Genomic DNA, 20,102 nt, shown 5'->3' on the forward strand with positions numbered 1-20,102 from the left:
TACAGTGGACTTTAAGTGTAACTTGTTTTGTATATCCATCCTGTAATCTAGTGGTTATGTTTTCTAGTGCACACAGTGAACCATTCTTACACAGAGTGACATTGGATTGGATCTCAAGTGTCATATTTGTGTCCATCCTATTATGAACCCTCATACTGAATGCAAACACAGGTGTTCCTAAAATTGTTTTAAAATGTGTGAGAGTTAAAAGTTTTTCTTCCTACTTTTGAGCTAAATTATTATATATTTTTTGGAGTGCAGCCTGCATAAAATTAATATCTGGATGTAATATAGATTTATTTTGAAAGTAAGCATACATTTTCTTGAAAAGAAGAAAAAGCAACAGGCACAACATTGAGCTAAGCAAAAATTTAACAAAATAACTGATCTTATACTCTTTAATGACCTGGTACTTTTTTTGTGGCCATTTGGAAAGCCTGTAAAATCTGTTCTTTATTAAGATTCTGGAGAATTAGGCATAGTAACTTATTTCTTTATTATTAAAATATTGCAATAAAAATTAGAAATGTAGACCAACAAAATAAAATTGTTAGCAAAAAAGAGGAGCCCTTTCTTCCTTCTCTTTCAGAATATATTTTTTCAGAAAGCATATCATTTTAAACATTTTTATTATGAAATATAACACTATATAGAAACATAAAATGAATAAGTATAAAGCAGACATTCAGTAACCATAGATCATTACTGACATACCAGAAGCTCTTGGTATAATCTTCCTTTTCCTTAGAGGTAACCAATGTCCTGATTTTTGTGATAACTATTTAGATAATTCTCTATATAATTTTATCACTTTTATGTGTATTCCTCAGCAATGTGTTCACATTTTGCCTCTTTTTAATCTTTATGGACTCATATGTATTCTTTTTTTGGATAAACTTTTTTGTATTTTTGTTGGAAATGTTTTTGTTATTTTTAAGGGGTATGAAGAAATAGAGAGCTTAAGGTAAAGTCAGAGGGCTGACTTCACTGTACTAAAGAGCTTAGGGACAGGAGGAGTTGTAAGGAATTTAGATGTAGCTGCAATCAGAATGGGATCAAGATGCCTGGGGACAAGTTTGTAGCCTTTCAGGGTAAGTGAGAGGCTGGAAAGATCGCTAGGAAAGGACAGCATTCTTGAGGAAAGTGTATAGGCTAGGCATGGAAAGCATTATGCTGATGGGACCTATCACAGTGCTGTCAGAGAATAATGGGGGAAGTCAGGTGAGTTATCTAGTCTGCACTGCCTCCAGGTCTCCAAACCTGATGCTGTCACAGTCCTCACAGGGTATCTCTTGGAACGAGTCTGGGGCAGAAGCTCAGAGCCCCTTCTCAGTAGGGATGGAGGGGACCCTGCTGCTGCCACTGTCACTTCTCAGCCTCCACTGCATTGCAAAGGGTAGAGGAGATTCCCAGCAACGTGGCTCAGGCCTTGCAGCAGCATCATGGAGGTTCAACTGGATGAGCTCCCTGAGAACTTTCTTTGGGCCAAGTTCTTGAAAGTCACAACTCATGGAGTAGATCCTGTAGAGTGTGGCTTTGATGTTCAGGCCAAAGAGGTCTCAAGGATTTTGCTTGTATATGTTCAAGGTAATGAGGGCAATGTCCTTGCTGTGCTTGGGCTTCTCCCAGCCTAGGCCATATGATAGCACCTACTCCTGCTGGGGCTCCAACTCTGCTTGAACTCCAGCATCATCAGGCATGTATCCTCTTCCAACAATTGGAAGAAGTCCTTGCAGTCCACAGAGGTCCCATCCTCGTCTATCACCAGTGTTAACCACAGGGTCTCCAGTGCTTTGTCTGGTAGTTCCTGGCAGGTGGCAGCTGTGATCACAGACACAGAAAGGTGGCTAGAGTGGTGGAGCTGGGGTCCAGACCCTACAGCCAGTCTTGGAGCTCATATTGGATCCTGACTGAGCTTGGAGACTGTGACCACCTTTGTACTTTCCTTTGGGTTGGTGCTAGATTGCTGCAGTGTGACACTGCTGCAGCTGTGGGGTGCTCCTGTGGGGTAGCATGGGACGCAGATGGGCCTACTGGTGAGCCCCATTGTCCGGAATCATATGCATTCTTTCTTCCTTTACCCAGCATTATGTTTTGAAGGTCATCTACATAGTTGCATGTAGTTTTATTTTATTCATTTTCATTATCATGTGTTATTCCTTTGGAATGAATATGACAGAATTCATCCATTCTGTTTTTGGTGGATGTTTGGGTTCTTTCTGGTGTTTGGCTATTATAATGAACATTTCCATGAATGTTCTTTTACATATCATATGTTGATTTTTATGTGTCAAGTGGAAAAAGGTCATATATTTTCAGGTTAAAGATAATTGATTATAGTGGTGTTTTAAATTAATTTAAATGAGTACATGAGAAAGTTGTTGTATCCTGAGAGTGACACATATTAAGTGTTGGAAAAGATTCTGAAGTGATCATAATTTCTTTACTGTAGGCCTTAAATATATGGTAGAGTGCCATGTAACTTGTGACAGTTTAAAAATAGTATATGTGTAGTAGATATACAGATATAGGACCTAATGTAGTAACTCTTTGTTTTACTTTATTAGCACTTTGATTCCATTTACTATTATATCATGTTTTCTATAACTTCTTCACTTTACTGATGAAGAAAATAAGGAGAGCTAAAGAGATTGAGTGAATTGCACAAGGTTGGAGCTAGAAACCAGACCAAACTGTCTACTTAGTGGCAGTCACAGTTTAAAGAAAACAAAGTGAAAAGTGAAATCAGGATACATTCTTGAGTGTGTCCAGCCATTGAAGTAGAGAATTTGCATGACTAGCTTCCAGAAATTATCAGGTATTCTTTTGACTCTTAACCAAGAAGTGGCCTTGCACAGAGAATTGTATGTTTAAAGGCCCCCAAAATGTTACTGTACTTTATTACAATTCATCTTCTGAAAGGCAACTGTGGTATATTCTAACTTTGAGAATCTTACTTAGAGTAATTCCTCATTCATTGGCCTGTTATTAACAAGTGGTGTACTATTTCCTCATCTGTTAATTTTGTGAATAATTGAATCTTATCCTTTTGTGTGCCAAAGTTTATTTCATATGAATATTTTTTTATAAAATGTTTTTGAAATATAAAATGTACCCTTCTGTCTTCTTAAACAGAACAAATTGAGTATAATGTAAGTTGTTTTTGTTTTTTTTGATGGGTCAGAGTTGTTATTGTGAACATTAGTCATTTCACAGAATTTATGTGATTTCCTCAGAGACCATTATGCTGTCTAGGACCGTTTTCCTAAATTGTCTTAGACTGATAACTTTTATGTCCTGGGTGCTGCTTACGATGTGGTTTTTTTGTTGTTGTTTTGTTTTGTTTTACCTTTGTTAGGTAATTCTTGGTTTTTACTCTCAGTGCATTATATTAACTCTAATGTAAAAATCAGCATTTACCTAACATGTTCATTGGTTAGGTGAGAGCTTAAGTATGGTCTACCCCATCTACTGATTAAGGGCATAGAAGGTAAATTTAAAATTTACTTTGGGGTCAGCAACTTGTCTTACTGCTTTGTTCCAAGAGACTGAGATTATCTCACAACTGATTTCTGGATGATTGAAATGGAGCCTAGATTTGCATGTATCAATACTATGGTATCCTTATTTGGGGAATAAAAATTATGTACATATTTTCTTATAAAACAGTGATATTGAAACTGGATTTACTTAAGGATTCCTTAAATAGGAAGTCCAATGAGCTTAAGTGGTTGTTTTTAATGATAAAATATTTGACAGGATGGGCTTTGAAATAAAAACAATGTATTAGGTGACATTGCCTATTGAAAATGTCAGTCATAAAGATTAAACTACCTTTGAAATGATAGCTTTGTAAAGGAAAATATAGAAGTAACATAGATTTGGTTTCCAGAAAACATTTAAGTGCTTCAGGAAAACATTCATTTAAAAGTGAAATGCATTTGACTGCTTTCCCAATTATAGAGTACTGAATGTGAATTTAAAGGAAAAAAATTGGGATGGGGGTGTATATTTGTTTTTAAATGAAAGGAGATCTCGGGAAGAGAGATAGACAGTTGCTATCCCAGCACATTAGGCATCAATATGATGATTTCCTACATCAGCGATATTTTTCCAACTTGAAAACTAAGTCAGCAATTTTACATATGCATTTGGGGACAAATAAACAAAGAACTTCATATAGTTTTTTCCAATGAGAACACCTTTGAGAATTGCCTGATGAACAAAATATCTTAGAGGCCCAAAGAGAAGAATAGCTTTTTCTGGTATACATCTGAGATGTATATGTGGTGGAAGCAAAATGACACAGCCCCCACAGAAGAAAAATTAGCAATTTCTAGAGAAAAATTAGCAATTTCTAGAGAAAGAAAATGCATTTATACACTTGTCTCAGCCAATTCTGGGAATTTATTACAGATATACTTATGTACTTATAAAATAACATATGCAGGGCTTCCCTGGTGGCACAGTGGTTGAGAGTCCGCCTGCCGATGCAGGGGACACGGGTTCGTGCCCCGGTCCGGGAAGATCCCACGTGCCGTGGAGCGGCTGGGCCCGTGAGCCATGGCCGCTGAGCCTGTGCGTCCGGAGCCTGTGCTCCGCAACGGGAGAGGCCACAACAGTGAGAGGCCCGCGTACCACAAACAAAACAAAACAAAACAAAATAAAACATATGCATAAAAGTTTTCATTGTAGCTTCTTTTGTAGCAGCAAAAGATTGGAAACATCCCTACTATCTATCAGTAGGGTACTGGTTGAATGAACTCTGGCATAGCTGTACAGTGAAGTACTCTACAGCTGTAAAAATAGAAAGGTTGTTCTCTATATGAAGATTTGGAAAGTTTTCAAGCATACATTGTTATTTGAAAAGAGCAAAGTTCAAGCAGAGTGTATAGTAAACTACTTTTTGTATAAAGGAGGAGAGGCGTAAGATATATTCATAATTGCTTATATTTGCATAAAGAAAATCTGGACAGGTATACAAAATCTAAATCTTGTATGTGAATGGGTAAGGAAAACAAAGTAGATGGGGCTTTTACTATATATCTTTGAGATTGTTTTTAATTTTTGAGTATGTGACTGTGTTACTAGTTAAAAATAGTTTTGTTTTATTTGTTAGTCAAATGAGAGAGAGAAAGAAAGGGATAAACCTACTATATTTCCCACAGAATTAGCCAGTTTTATTCCTTTATCCCCAGAGCCAGGGAGATAGTAAGAACTGAATAAATATTTATTATACAAGTAAAACGTGAACTATATAATCATTAGGTGATCTCTTTTAGCTTCTTTTTTTTTTATAATTTATTTTTGGCTGCGCTGGGTCTTTGTTGCTATGCGCTGGCTTTCTCTAGTTGCAGAGAGTGGGGGCTACTCTTTGTTGTGGTGCACGGGCTTCTCATTGCGGTGGCTTCTCTTGTTGCAGAGCACAGGCTCTAGGCACACAGGCTTCAGTAGTTGTGGCACATGAGCTCAATAGTTGTGGCTCGTGGGCTCTAGAGCACAGGCTCAGTAGTTGTGGCTTATGGGCTTAGTTGCTCCACGGCATGTGGGATCTTCCCAGACCAGGGCTCGAACCCGCATTGGCAGGTAGATTCTTAACCATTGTGCCACCAGGGAAGCCCTTAGCTTATTTCTTAAAGCATCTTTTCAATATGAGCAAAACAGTGTTGTAAATCGTGTGTTGGTTCCAGTATAGAAGTAAGGGAAAATATTTAAGTGGGAAATAATGAGATGTAAATTATCAAATTATCATGAAGTTTCATTTAATTTATAGGATATTGATATTAAAGAATTATATTTTAACTTCACTGAAAAGTAAAATAAATGTTTTCAAAAGATTCCCATTAAATTAGGTAATAAGCTTTCATAATAAATAAAAGCTTATGAAATTTGAGGGCAATGGGGAAAACGGCAGACATATTTTTTATACTGCCTTATCTTCTGTGCTACTTTAGTTTCTCACATAAGGACAATTTTTCAGTACTGAGACTATTTTAGAAGCTCTGTTATAATAGCGGCACCAGCAGCTACTCTGACACAAAGGCCAGTTATCTCTGAAAATATGGTATTGTAGCTTGGGAGCTGGGGAATATAATAGGGTGAATAGCTGTTGCTCCTCCATTTATAAGAGTTCAGGAACTTATCTTACCTATTGGTTTGAAAAATTGATTATTCAAATAAGTAGTATAAGAACCTTTAGTTTTCACCTTTAGATTATACATACATTAGTTGTTCCTAAATTTCTTATGACAAGGATTTTGACTACCTTTGTATATCTGTATTTGTGTGCAAAATTGCATTTTTAAAGAAAGCTATATATATGGAAAAGTGTACATATTATAAGTGGATGGCTCAATGAATTTTTTAGAAGCCAAATACAATTATGCAAACAGCACCCAGATACGAAAAAGAACATTATCAGCACTCTAGAAGACACCTTCATGCTCTCTTCCAGCCACTGTCTCCCTCCCTGCACAAGGATTACCACTGCCTTGACTTTTAATACCATAGATTAGTTTTGCTTGGTTTTGTATTTTATGTATAGAATTATACAGTATAATTTTTTTATGTCTGGTTTCCTTTGTTCAACATTATGTCTTGAGATTCATCTACATTGTTGCATGTAGTTGTAATCTGTTCATTTTCATTGCTGCATTCTATTATATGACTATATCACAACTATTTTTTATCTATTCTGTTAATGGACATTTGGGTGATTTCCATATAATGTTAAATATAAACATTCTAATATGTATCTCCTGATTAATATATTTATGGGTTTCTGCTGAGCACATGTCCAGGAGCAAAATTACTGGATCATAAGTACGTTTATTTCCAGCTTTAATCAAAATTGCCAGTTTTCTGAAATGGTTGTACTAATTTACGTTCATATGAGAGTTCAAGTTGCTCTGCGTCTTTGCTAACGCTCCCTTTTCGCCATCTTTTTCATCTTTCAATTCTGGTGGGTATAAAGTAGTAAATCATTATACTGTTTTAATTTCTAGTTCCCTGATGATTGATGAAATTGAGCACTTTTTCATATGTATATTAACTATTTGTTATTCTCTTTTGTGAAGTGCCTGTTCACTTCTTTTGCCCATTTTTTTGTTGGGCTGCCTTTTTCTTTGATTTGTAGGAGCTCTTTATATATTCAGAATATGAGTCCTTCATTTTTTTAGGTATTGCAAATATTTCTCCAACTCTGAGGTTTGCCTTTTCAATCTATTAATAGTGCTTTTGATGAACAGAAGTTTATGACTTTAAAGTAGTCTAGTTTGTCATTTATGTTTAGTGCTTTTACATCTTACTTAAGAAATAATTGTCTACGCCAAGGATGTTCTGTGTTCTGTGTTTTTCTCTAAAGGTGTTGTAATTTTACCTTTTGCATCCGTAATTTTTAGCCTGTATTCTCACATTAGGCAGTTTTGCTTCTCTTTTTAGACTCAATCTATGTCTCTAGACAGAAAAACAAAGTGGACTTTTGTAAATGAACATAATTATGTACCGCCTACAAAATACCCGCTTAAGAAAATAGTGTGTAATCTGTGTTTACCTTACCTGCAGCTTTAATGCACTGCTTTATTTATTTGTTTGTCTTTAAGGAAAGTTTACTAGAAAATCCAGGAAAGAATTTCTGGGGTGGGAAAATGTTATGATTTTCAATATTTTTAACAATTCTAGTATTCATAAAAATGTTTATCCATGAAATTTTGTGAAGTATTTACAGACGTAATTCCAGTTACCTCATTTGGGTATAGTTTACACTGTTAAAGTTTAGGATATTTAATTGAGGAGAAAAATTAGGTTTTAACTTTTGTCATCAAAGCGATATGAATGCTGTCTATTATATTTGAAAATTATTTTTATAAGCTTCTTTTTTTCTAAACATCTTTATTGGGGTATAATTGCTTTACAATGGTGTGTTAGTTTCTGCTTTATAACAAAGTGAATCAGCTATACATATATATATATCCCCATATCTCCTCCCTCTTGCATCTCCCTCCTACCGTCCCTATCTCGCCCCTCTAGGTGGTCACAAAGCACTGAGCTGATCTCCCTGTGCTATGCGGCTGCTTCCTACTATATAAGCTTCTTTTTAATTATTTTGATTTTAAGTAGAATTTCTTGTGAGCATCCATTTGTGTACAAGTTAACATTCATAAGGCCTTCAGTGATACTTTTTGTTATTCAAAAATATTTTAGGTATTTGTTCTATGTGCTATTATTTATATTGGAGCAAAGTGTTTTTATATACCCTGGTATTTTAGTTTTTATCTTGTCAATAATGTTTATTGTTAACTTCATGATTATTGTATTACTTAATTTTACATTTATATTTCATGAGAGTAATTGCCTATTTAAAAATACATTTTGTCTCTGATCACAGTGCTGAAATTAAAGAAAGGTGATTGTACTTGACTCTTAACTAAGCACCTAGATATTTTTCACTTGTCATCTACATTTTTTAGTTTAAAGCATAACATTAAATATAATTTTATACTGGCTTTTATTTTAATTCATGCATTTGAAAACTGAAATTCAGATAAAAGATATTTTCAAAATAAATTCAGCATATTATTTATGAGTGGAGCAACACATTAGCATTGGGTTCACAATAGATCATATCGCTTTTATTCCATCTTACAAGCTTAGCAGCACAAACAGAATAATCAACATATTATTTGGCTGTCATCTGCTGAACAGAAACCAGAGATCACAAGGAGGTTTTCCCTAGCTGTGGTGATGGCCTTTTTGTTCCAAGCCTCCATCTGGGAGGGCCATGGTGTGTTATCATATGGAACGCGGGGTTTTCTGTAATCTGCTTAGCTGCACTGCAGTTTGAATCTTCATTCCATGTTTGTGTAATTTATAATTTTAATGAGACCATGGCTCTTGTGGGCTTTGAAATATATTAAAAGCTCTTTTGTGCATATGCTTTTGTTCTTGCTTAATAGGCTCAGTGTATTTAAAACTGATGAATTTTTATTCATGAATTTGGATGTCTGGGGATTAGCTTAGACTGAATATCATTGCACTCATATATTGATGACTAGAAAGTTTTTTATTGTTATTATTTTGGGGTTTTTTTGGTGTCTATGTGTGTCTATGTCTGTGTGATACTTGTAACCAGAAAAGAAAAGAACTTAAATAATTTTAAAAGGATAGGAAAAAGTGGCATGGCTGGGTCATGAAGAATTGATTTAGAGTTTACCCATCTTATTTATTGATACTCATATTTCATCTTTAGTATTTTAGATACATATTATGAAGGAATAATTATGAAAAATCAACTTTTAAATGAGTTAATACCTTACATACTATTGTTTATATTGAAATAATATTCCAATGTGTGACAAAGATAGACTGTGTGTTTTAATTGTATGATATCAATTGTCTGTGGTCATACTAAATCAGCCGTTAACTTTCTTGAATTAAAGGTATATGTTTTATACTTTAACTATTTACAGTTTGCCTTGTTTCTGTAAAACACTTTTTATTAATGGACTATTTTTTCTTTACCTACATTGATGAAATGATGAGAAGACTAATGAAAAAGCAGTTTTCTAGTAATTTATAAAATTGATCTTTTAAATTTTGCTAAAATTCTGAAATATACTAAATGCTTCAAATCTCTATTATAGTTATTACTTAAAATGTAGTTTTAAAATTTGAATATAAACAATTATATAGCACCTTAGGCAAAAATCACGGCCCTGTCTAGATCCAGACTTTTTTGAAGTTGCTGTTTATTGGACTCATTGAGGGATAACACACAGACCTTACTAGTCTTTTATGAAGTTGCCCAAGCTGTGTTTTTTCTAAAAACCTTTGTTTACTGGGTTAAAGCATTTTTGTAACTATAAAACGTTCTTTTTTGGTACATGTTGGTCATTGATTTGGCTGGTCCCTTCTTCTCCCCCACTACCCTTAAGCTAGAGATGTGAAATAGAAAATAAATGACAACATTTTGTTTTTCTTTACTAGGCTTTTCTATCAGATTTGATACTGGAATGTTTGTTTTTCCATAATAACTCTCTGCTTTAGTGTTTTTATTAGTAGTACAATTTCAGTTAGCTTAGGAGTATGTTATTGAAATTGTATGATCTGCTAGAGCAGTGCTGTTCCAGAGAAATATAATGCAAGTCATATATATATTATTTAACCCATTAGATCCAAAATATTATCTTTTCAATATGTAATTAATACAAAATATTTTATTCTCTTTTTGTACTGTGTTCAGAGTCCAGTGTATATTTTATACTTACAGTACATCTCAATTTGGACTAGTCACATTTCAAGTGCTCGATAGCCATATGTAGCTAATGGCTACCTTATTGAACAGTGTAGCTCTAGAGTATTACATATAAAAATCATAACAGAAATGTGTATTTTTTGCATTCTTCATTAATTTTCTTGTAATATTCTAATAAAGATAATCAAACAGTATTCATGTCCTATAAAGTTGAAATTACATATAGTGTTTTTTATAGCTCTAGCACTAATAATATTGGTGCCTGATTTATACACAAAATCAGAATTATGTCACCTGACTCTGAGTATTTATCAGATACTATGGAGCTATGCTTACAGGTTATTGTGATGATAAGGAGATAATAATGGCCAATGTAATGGATGTAGTATGTTCCTCAACAATTGTGGGCAAATCAAACTTGTCAAATAAGTCATATTTCAGGTATACCGAGCATCTTAATTTTATAAGAATCCCATGGCAAATCTTGATACTTCTTTTTTTCTTTAAATAAAGTTGAGAACTCCTTCTCCTCACATTCTTAGAATTTTTCTGGATAGGTATTTGGGTGAATGAATATGAATCTCTCTTTTCATATATGTTTGCTTAGAATTGGTACAGTTTTCATTTTCTTGGAAGAAAACTGAACACAAAGTATTGTTTTTTAAATATTTCTAGGATTCCATACATTTTAAATGCTCTGTATATATATAAATATAAGGAGAGGTTACTTCACTGTGTACTTTAAAAGTATACAGTTAAGAATTATAAAACTTTGAATTACAATTGATTTGAATTTATTCAAATATTTTAAAGTATAAAATGATCAAGATGATTTGTATAAAATACTGCTACTGTAACTACTTTATAAAAAAGTAGAGGCCTTATTATATGTAACTGACCTTGTTCATGTATGGTTTAGGGAGAAAATCCTGTTTGTGAAACCTCTGAATAATTCACATTTTCTAAATTTTGAGGGAAATGAGCTAATTTTTATGTAATCTAACTTTTATGTAGATATTGGCTGATGCCTGTTGTATTCTTTTACTCACTTAAATTTTTATTGACTTTGTGACTTATACACTTAAAGTGTTGGCACAAAATGTTGAACTGTTCTTTAAACAATGCCTCTAGTTTCTTGGAGATGATAAATCCATCCATTGATTTCCTAATTTTATTATGTACACAGTCAATTGTAATCCAAGATTACAGCAAACAAGATGTTAATTTCTAGCCATAATCTATGTACATTTCAATTACAGAGCATGATTGTTCTAGAAGCACAGAATGAAAAGGAATAACATTTGTGCTATCCTCACCGGAGCTGTCAATAAAAGATGTAATAGGGGATTTAGGAATCTGGAAATGGCCACCTAATTTATGTGAATCTATTTTATTTCAGCTAGAAAGACCAAGCTCTTTTTCGTCTGCACTGCATATTGCAGAGCACAGGCTGTCTATAGAAAACCAGGCGGCTGCATATGGATAGTCCCTTGATATCATTCACTTGCTGTGTAATCTTATTATGCAAAGTTCTAATCTTCACCTAGAATGAATGCCTCTGGGTCAGAATATAGTCATATCAGGGTTTTTGAGGTCATGTTTTGTGATCCTTAGCTTATTCTTCTAAGTAGGGCTGGGATTTAAATGGTATTCCCCAGACGCCAGCAGATAGACAGCAGAACCTGCTGCCTTTTTGGAAGACAAGACCAACATGAGGTCCCTAGTAGGATTAAACTTGATTTGTAGCTGTAGGATTTTTTAACAGATGTATTATTGGACAGGGAATAGGGGGCCACCAGCACAGCAAAATTGAATCACGACTGGCGTTCTCAGGGAGTTTGCTGTCTGCTAAAGCAGCAGCTGCATGTGGATTTGACTTCTTTCAGGTGAAGCGACTTCCAGTCATTTGGAAAGGATGGGATGAAAAGGAACCTTGGTGATAATTTTGATGTCTGCAAGATTTAGTACCAGTGTAATGGGATTATCCGTAACACCTTCACTGCAGAAAAAGCCACCTGGCACTATAACTGGCAGCAACTGAGAACTAATCCTTTCCCATCTCTTGGATGTCATTCATGAAGCTCAAAGCGATTTCTATCCTGCTAACTATGATTAATTTTATAAACAACAACCAAAAAAATCAGGTGATCAAGGCAAAGAATATGCTTTTTTATTATTTAAAATATGTTGTCTTATTATAAGCTATATGACTCAAAATTATGGAAGACATATATAGACTATAAACTATGTATGACTTAAAATATATTAAAATGTTCAAATAGAAAAGTTGATTATTGTCTTTTATACTTTTTCTAGTTTGGTGATACAATGTATTTGCTATTGGTAAAGATTTATATTTGACATTAAATATTAAAGACTTTAGTGTTCTTCTAGATATGAGGCCATTATCAATAAATCCTACTGTCTATAGGTATAAGGAATTGGAGTAATTTGTTTTGTCATACGTTTTACCTGTTTTATGACTGCTTCAATTCCTGCTGATTAAATGTTTTTAGTGAATAAAATGTTTAATGATATCTAAATATATCGACATATACTTTTGATAATTAAGGAAATGCTGACTCAAATTGCTGATAAAAAAGGCTCTTTGTGAAAGTGTATGATCTTATGTAAAAGTCATGAAATAGTTTATATTAATACTGAATGACTATTTTTTAAAATCAGAAATTCTTAGTCAAAGTTTTCCTTTAGCAGATGGGGGTTTAGTTACTTGCTCTAGAATCATGTATTAGTTAATTGAGGTTTTCTTTTTTTAAGCATTTTATTTCAACCAAAAGCTTTATCAACTACTTTGTTTAGAGGTGTTAATTATTTTAATATTCTTTTCTTACATGGTCCAGAATAAACTGAGAGAAAATGAAGTGAAATTATCCCATCAGTCACCCAAACAGTATGCAACATAACTGCCAAGACTGGAAAAGATAATTAGTGTTGTCAGTGTTATGATCCTGGAATACTTTTAAAATATTTATCCATAGGACTTGATTTTTATCTTATTATGTTTTTTGATTTAGTAGCTTTATATTTGAAAAAATAGATTATAAAACGTTAATCATAATGTTTTTAAACTTAAAAATCTTAAATATAGGTGACTAAAGTATTTTTGAAATTATAAGAATAACTGAAATATAATCATCCATTATGCATAATATATTGATTTACTTGCAGTCTCTGTTTATGTGTAGTACATTTTACTTTTCTCCATATGAGGTCTTTATCTAAAAAAACAATAATAAAATATAAATTTATGTAGCGATCGTTGGTCAAACCTACCTAGCAAATTTGTTATTCTTAATGAATTTTTTTTAACTGGTTCCAAGCTATTGTATTCCAAAATGTGTTTCTTCATTGGTTGTCCCATTTAAAGTGAATGAATGAGGAAGCTTAATAATATTTCTACTGAACTGCATTATGTTTGTTTTAAAGGACTTCTTTAGCCGTCTGTTTGTATTTTTACTATTTGAAAAGCTGTTTATGTAATAAAATTCTATTACACTGAAAAGATCTATTCATGAAATAAGTGGACTAAAAGCTTTTTCTTATCCTCGTAATAACCTGTATTTTAAATATACAATATTTGGTTTATGTGTAATTTCAGATTATTTTGTCAGGTAGTGTATTTCTCAGGGTAACTTTCTATGGTAGTTAATAGTATTATATAATTATTTCAAAAGAGTAGCTTTCCTTTCAAAATAAAATTTGTCCCAAAACTTTTATTAAACATGGTCACTGTTTACTTTCCTGTTTTTTAATCAGCTGCTTACTGAGTGGCATTTGAGAGTTAGTGTTTTTTCCTTCCCTGTCCTAGCCATTATTATTTGACTAGAAATGGTTATCTCCTTTGGAAAGTCCCAAATAAACTCATCTTAATTAAATTCATTGTAAACATATAGGGTCTTCTCAGTGACATACATTCTTTTCAAATAGGTATCGGTTACTTGAATTTAATACCTTGTTGATAACATAAAGTTGACTCATCTTTAAAAGCTACAGCTAATAAATTTATTGCACAGGTGACTCATAATGTGTCAATAAAAGTTAAGGGAGTTATTTTTGAAGACAAGAAAAAGGGATATAGGATGGGAGAAATGAAGAAAATTAAAAAAAAAATAAGTCAACTGTAACAGTAGTGCAGGATGGGAATCATAGGACTTATTGATTATTTAAGAGATGATAAACTTTTTTTCTTTTTTGGTAATTTGTGAGCCTTAGTATTACCCCTAAAGGGCCATGCATGAACTGTAGACTGGCACACGACAGCTAGCCTATAATAATGCTAAATGATATTTCTTCCATTTGAATGAATATCCTTCAACTATTGCTTGTACAACTTGTATATTGTTCTGAAATAGATGGATTATATAGCCATTGGGGAATTATTGGTAAATGAATGGGGTGGTTTTGGTATTTCACTGTTTGGAAGCTGGTACTTAATTATATTAATAGTGTCAAGTGCTTATGCTTTATAAACGTAGAATGAGTTTTGATTTTGTATATATATGTATAAAAGGTGAACTTAAGAAAATAATATTGGATTTTCAAAATCATTGAAATGTTAGCATTATACAGTTTATTTGATGATGAAAATTTATAGAATGATCCCAAAGTTAACATTTAGTTTAAAAATAATGAATGGTTAAATTTTGTCAAGTTTCTGAAAATGGTGAGTATGTCTCAGTGGTCTCAAATGACAGCACAAATTTCTTTACTGGGTTTCCTTCCTGGGAGCTTATTAAAACTACTGATTCTGCAGCCTTGCTCCCACAAATTCTAATTCATTAGCTCCATGATGGGAGCCTGGAAATTTGGATTTTAAATTAGGTTCTTGAGTTATTTTGATGCTGCAGTCAAATTTAAAGCAGTATTCACTGCTTTAAACCTTAAAGTGCTGTCAATTATTTCCTCTGAGCATGAATCAAAATAAATAGATTTAAATAAAATTTTCATTGATTATGGGGATAAGTGCTCCTTGAATTTGCAGTTCTAGAATGTAAAAAGTATCCTCTGCACATGTCTTACAGTAGATTTAACATTACAGATTTGAACAATTCATGAGCAGCCCTGAAGGTGATTTTGAAATGGCAGGAATTTGAATTACTTTGATGGAGAGGCTGCTGTGTGAGAGTAAATTATTTAGCTATTGAACAGAGTACACCACTCAACATCCATGTCTTAATGAGTCTTTGTTGTTCTCTTCTTGTCACAGTAACTTCCATTCACGGTCAGAAATGGACATATATCTTTCAGTTACTTTGTATAGATAGATATAATTCTATGGGAAAAGTGTATTTTGTTGTAGATATTCTTGAATTTTAGAAATCATAGAGGTCTCAGGAATGTCATAAGTCTGCTGTTTCTTCTTGTCCAAATGAAGGTAAATGTAGCAAAACTATGATGTTGGGATTTGTCTTCTGCTTCACATCCTACTCTCTTCTCACCTTTTCTTAATGTGAATCCTTCTTTAAATGCTAATATATTCACTAACTATTCCATGTATCAAAACAAAAGAAAGTATGATATTAATCACTTCTTTGATTGACTGCTTATACTTTAAAATAAATGAATTTCTGTAAACTGATAGTTTCAATTAACCCTGACACTTTACATTTTTTCCTGTTTCTGAAACAAAATGCTTTCTCTTCTTTTCGAAGGAATTCCAGACCTGAACAATCAGGTGGATATTTTCTTTGTGGCTTTGGGTATTCTGAAATCATTGTAAAGCCTACTTTAATGGTTAGATCTAAATCAAGATCTTAGACCCCTATTAGACCCCTTGTACCCCTATTCCCAGAAACTTCAAGGATGGAGAAATGTCTACTTGTTTTTCAGCTTCTAGAGTTCACTCTGCTCCATCTTTTTAGCTAGTTTTAACGTCAGTTCAACCTCTCTCCCATGCCTATTTTATAAATAGTCTCCAACAAAGTTCTTTGATTTTTATTCAGAGGCAGTAGAGCATAGTGGTGGACTTTAGAACCCAACCTCCTTGTTTTGAATTCTGGCTCTGCTGTGTATGAGCTGTGTGATTTTTAATAGTTCCTTAACCTTTCCGTCCCTCAGTTTCTTTATCTGTAAAATGAGATACTTGATAAAATGAGTTCTCATAGAGTTATTGTAAGAATTAAGTGAGTTAATATATGTAACTAGAACAGTGCTTGGCACTCAAGACTACTATTTAAGTATTTGCTGTAATTGTTGTTGCTGTTATTTTGGTTGGTATTTGAGGATTTTTTATGTATATTGAAAGAAGCCATTATTACCTACATCCGACAAAGTGTTTTCTAACTTTATGTTATAGGAAGAAAAAATTTTTAAATCTATAATGTAGATATAGAACATTGAAATTAGACAACAACCTTGCTCCCTTATGCCAGTATTATGTGGAGTTTTACTATATATATATATATTTTTTTTTTTTTTTTTTTTTTTGCGGTACACGGGGCTCTCACTGTTGTGGCCTCTCCCATTGCAGAGCACAGGCTCCGGACGCGCAGGCTCAGCGGCCATGGCTCACGGACCCAGCCGCTCTGCGGCATGTGGGGCCTTCCCGGACCGGGGCACGAATCCGTGTCCCCTGCGTCGGCAGACGGACTCTCAACCACTGTGCCACCAGGGAAGCCTGAGTTTTACTATATTTTAATCAGAATCTCTTAAAGGTTTTCTGGGGAGGATTATTGTACGTTTCCTTTCCTGTATTATGTGGCACAGTCACAATTTTAAATTCTCATTTCTTTTTTTCTAGCTTTTCTATTAGTTATGTGATAGAGTACATAGACTCTCCATTAAAGGAATTGGTTCTCTATATTAATAACTCAGTTTTTTATTGAAGTATAGTTAATTTACAATGTTGTGTTAGTTTTAAGTGTATAGCAAAGTGATTCAGTTATATATATATACTTTTTCAGATTCTTTTCCATTATAGGTTATTACAAGATATTGAGTATAGTTATCTGTGCTGTACAGTAGGTTCTTGTTGTTTACCTATTTTATATATAGTAGTGTGTAAATGTTAATCCCAAACTCCTGATTTATCTAACTCAGTTTTTTAAAATGTAAATGTAATAGGGAACAAAAAGTAATAAATTCTGTTTCCTAGGTGGATTAAAATTCTATATGCCAAAGCTTTCCAACTTTTCTCACAGCACACATGTAATATGGTAAGTTATCTGGCACACAGTAATAAATGACTAGATGAGCAAGGCTGCTCAAGGATAGAAGTGGCCATTGGCCACCTGGGAGCTTAGAGCAGTTGTTCTCAAATTCTGTTTCAGAATCACCTGGAGAACTTGTTAAAACACAGACTGCTGAGCAACACTCCCATTCTGATTACATAAATCTTGAGTTTGGCCCAAGAATTTGCACTTCAAACAAATGCCTGCTGATCTGGGGACCACACTTTGATAACTACTGGTTGAGTGTGTTGGTATTTTGATGTGGCTACCAGGTAGAATAATTCCACCCCTCACTCCAAGATATCCATGTTTTAATCTCTAGAACATGTGAGTATGTTACCTTACATGGCAAAAAGGACTTTGCAGATGTGATTAAATTAAGGAATGTGAATGAGGAGATTATCATGGATTATCTGGGTGGGCTCTATTTAATCACAGGGGTTCTTAAGAGTGGAAGAAGATGGCAAAATAAATCCAGAGAGTTAGAGGGAGATGTGACCAAGGAAGAATGGTCAGAGAAATGCAGTGCTGCTTACTTTGAAGTCGGAAGAAGGGGACCATGAGCCAAGGAATGTTTGTAGCTTCTAGAAGCTGGAAAAGGCAAGGAGATGGATTCTTCCCTAGAGCTTCCAGAAGGGAATGCACCCCTGCCAAACCTTGATTTTTAGTTCAGTGAGACACATAGTGGACTTCTGACCTACAGACTGTAAGATAATAAATTTGTGTTGTTTTAAAGCACTAACTTTATGGTAATTCGTTACAGAAGCAATAGAATACTAATACATCTGTAACCAGTTCTCAGTTTACCAGCTTGCTTTATGCTGAGAGTTCTCAATCTCTGCTCTTGACCTCAGCTCATGAGATTGAGAAGATAAAAACCGGAATTAAGAGCTCCTTCATTTTTCTACCATCAAACTGACAAAACTATCAATGTTTGAACACAGCTTTTACAATTGTATACTTTAAGAGTGAATTTCATGGCATGTGAATTATATCTCAGTTTTGTTTTAAAAAAGGCCTTCCTGGGCTTCCCTGGTGGCGCAGTGGTTGAGAGTCTGCCTGCCGATGCAGGGGACACGGATTCGTGCCCTGGTCCGGGAAGATCCCACATGCCGCAGAGCGGCTGGACCCGTGAGCCATGGCCGCTGAGCCTGCGCGTCCGGAGCCTATGCTCTGCAACGGGAGAGGCCACAACAGTGAGAGGCCCGCGTACCGCAAAAATAAATAAATAAAAATAAAAAAGGCCTTCCCACTCCAACATTATAGAAAATATTGTGGGAGTTCTCATTGATGTATTCTTCCTATGAAAATTCAGAGTTTTTGTTTTGTTTTTCCTCAGCAGCCGGGTAGTGTGTGAACAGGTCACTTTAATCCTGTCAAGGGTGGGTTGTATTCTTTGTTAAGGCTGATCCCTTTCAGTTTTGCCCTCACTCTCAGTGGTAACCCTACTGCAGTCATAACCAGCATGGCCAGCCTTGGAAGGTCTTGAAGTCCAACCCCTGTCTCCCTCACATTGCGTGGTATTCCGTGGTTGCTAACATCTCTGTTTAGGTTTTTAGCCTTTTATTTGCTGCTTTCTACTGAGATTCTGGAGTCTCACTCTGCTCAGGTAGCAATTTAGGAGTTGGCTAGCACTTCGTGGCAAAATTGCTTGCCGACTTATGGTTCCTACCTGCCTACAGTTTGACCCTCATGTGCCATCTACTTTGACGGCCATAAATTCCAAGCTCTTTCTTAACCAAATGGAACTAACACTTTCTGCTAAAACTTTTATTTTCCTGTGCTGTAAATTGGCAAGTATTCTTGGAGAAAAGGCCAAGTGAATGTGTTTACCTTATGTTCTTCCCTTTCATATATACTTGCCCCTCAAGGCTTGCCTATATTGCTGCCTAATGCCTTTAAACAGCTATTTTGTTTATCCAGATTTTGCAACCAAGAAGTTATTCTGGTATAAGTACTCTGTCAAAACTGGCATTGAAGTCTTCCTCTTGCCTTCTTTATGTCAGTGTTCAGGCATCTCTCTATTTCCCTCTCCTCTTCTCCCTCACTTATCAGTAGTCTCTCTTCATCTCCCTGTGGGATTGTTACCATTGGCTCTCAAGCATATGCTACTGTGTTTCTATGTTTTAAAAAACTTGCTAATACCACATTCTTCCTATTACTCTACTGCTGTGGTTCTCAGCTGAGGGCCTTTTTACATCCTGGGGACATGTGGCAATGTCTGGAGACATTTTAGTTTGTCACAACTAGGGAAGGGGTCCTCCTGGCATCTGGAGGCCAGGGATGCTGCTAAAATCCTACAATGTAAAAGATAGCTGCCCACAACAAAGAATTGTCTGGCTCCAAATGTCAGTACTGCTGAGGATGAAAAACCCTGCTCTACTGTTTAGCTTGCCTTCATAGCCAAACTTTTCCAAAGACTTGACTGTATATGTTTTCTCCATTTCCATGTCTCCCTTTCATACTTTCTTTAACGTTTTAATTTTTCTCAGATAATGCTCAGGTGATTTTTCAAGGTCAGATAGTGCTACAAAGCTTATAAAGAGAACAGCAGTGTTCTCTTAGCACCCCTGTACTTAGTTATAAGTACACCTTACTGTACTTAGTTATATAGTTTTGGCCAGTTAGGTGTTGATGGAACAAAGATTTTTTTTTTTTTT

At 34.6% G+C, this 20,102-nt stretch overlaps 1 protein-coding gene and 1 pseudogene across 5 annotated transcripts in view; one reads left to right on the plus strand and one right to left on the minus strand.

Moving 5' to 3' along the window:
- Positions 1 to 20,102, plus strand: part of IMMP1L (inner mitochondrial membrane peptidase subunit 1) — a 74,212-nt gene that overhangs the window by 19,147 nt on the left and 34,963 nt on the right. The gene's annotated exons all lie outside the window — the stretch shown is intronic.
- On the minus strand, positions 1,330 to 2,047 carry LOC111179751 (lipid transferase CIDEB pseudogene; annotated as a pseudogene).

The sequence above is a fragment of the Delphinapterus leucas genome, chromosome 7 (assembly GCF_059928025.1).
Source record: "Delphinapterus leucas isolate spDelLeu-1000000601 "Yukka" chromosome 7, BTC_Dleu_Yukka2, whole genome shotgun sequence".
In the NCBI taxonomy this organism is placed as follows: domain Eukaryota; kingdom Metazoa; phylum Chordata; class Mammalia; order Artiodactyla; family Monodontidae; genus Delphinapterus; species Delphinapterus leucas.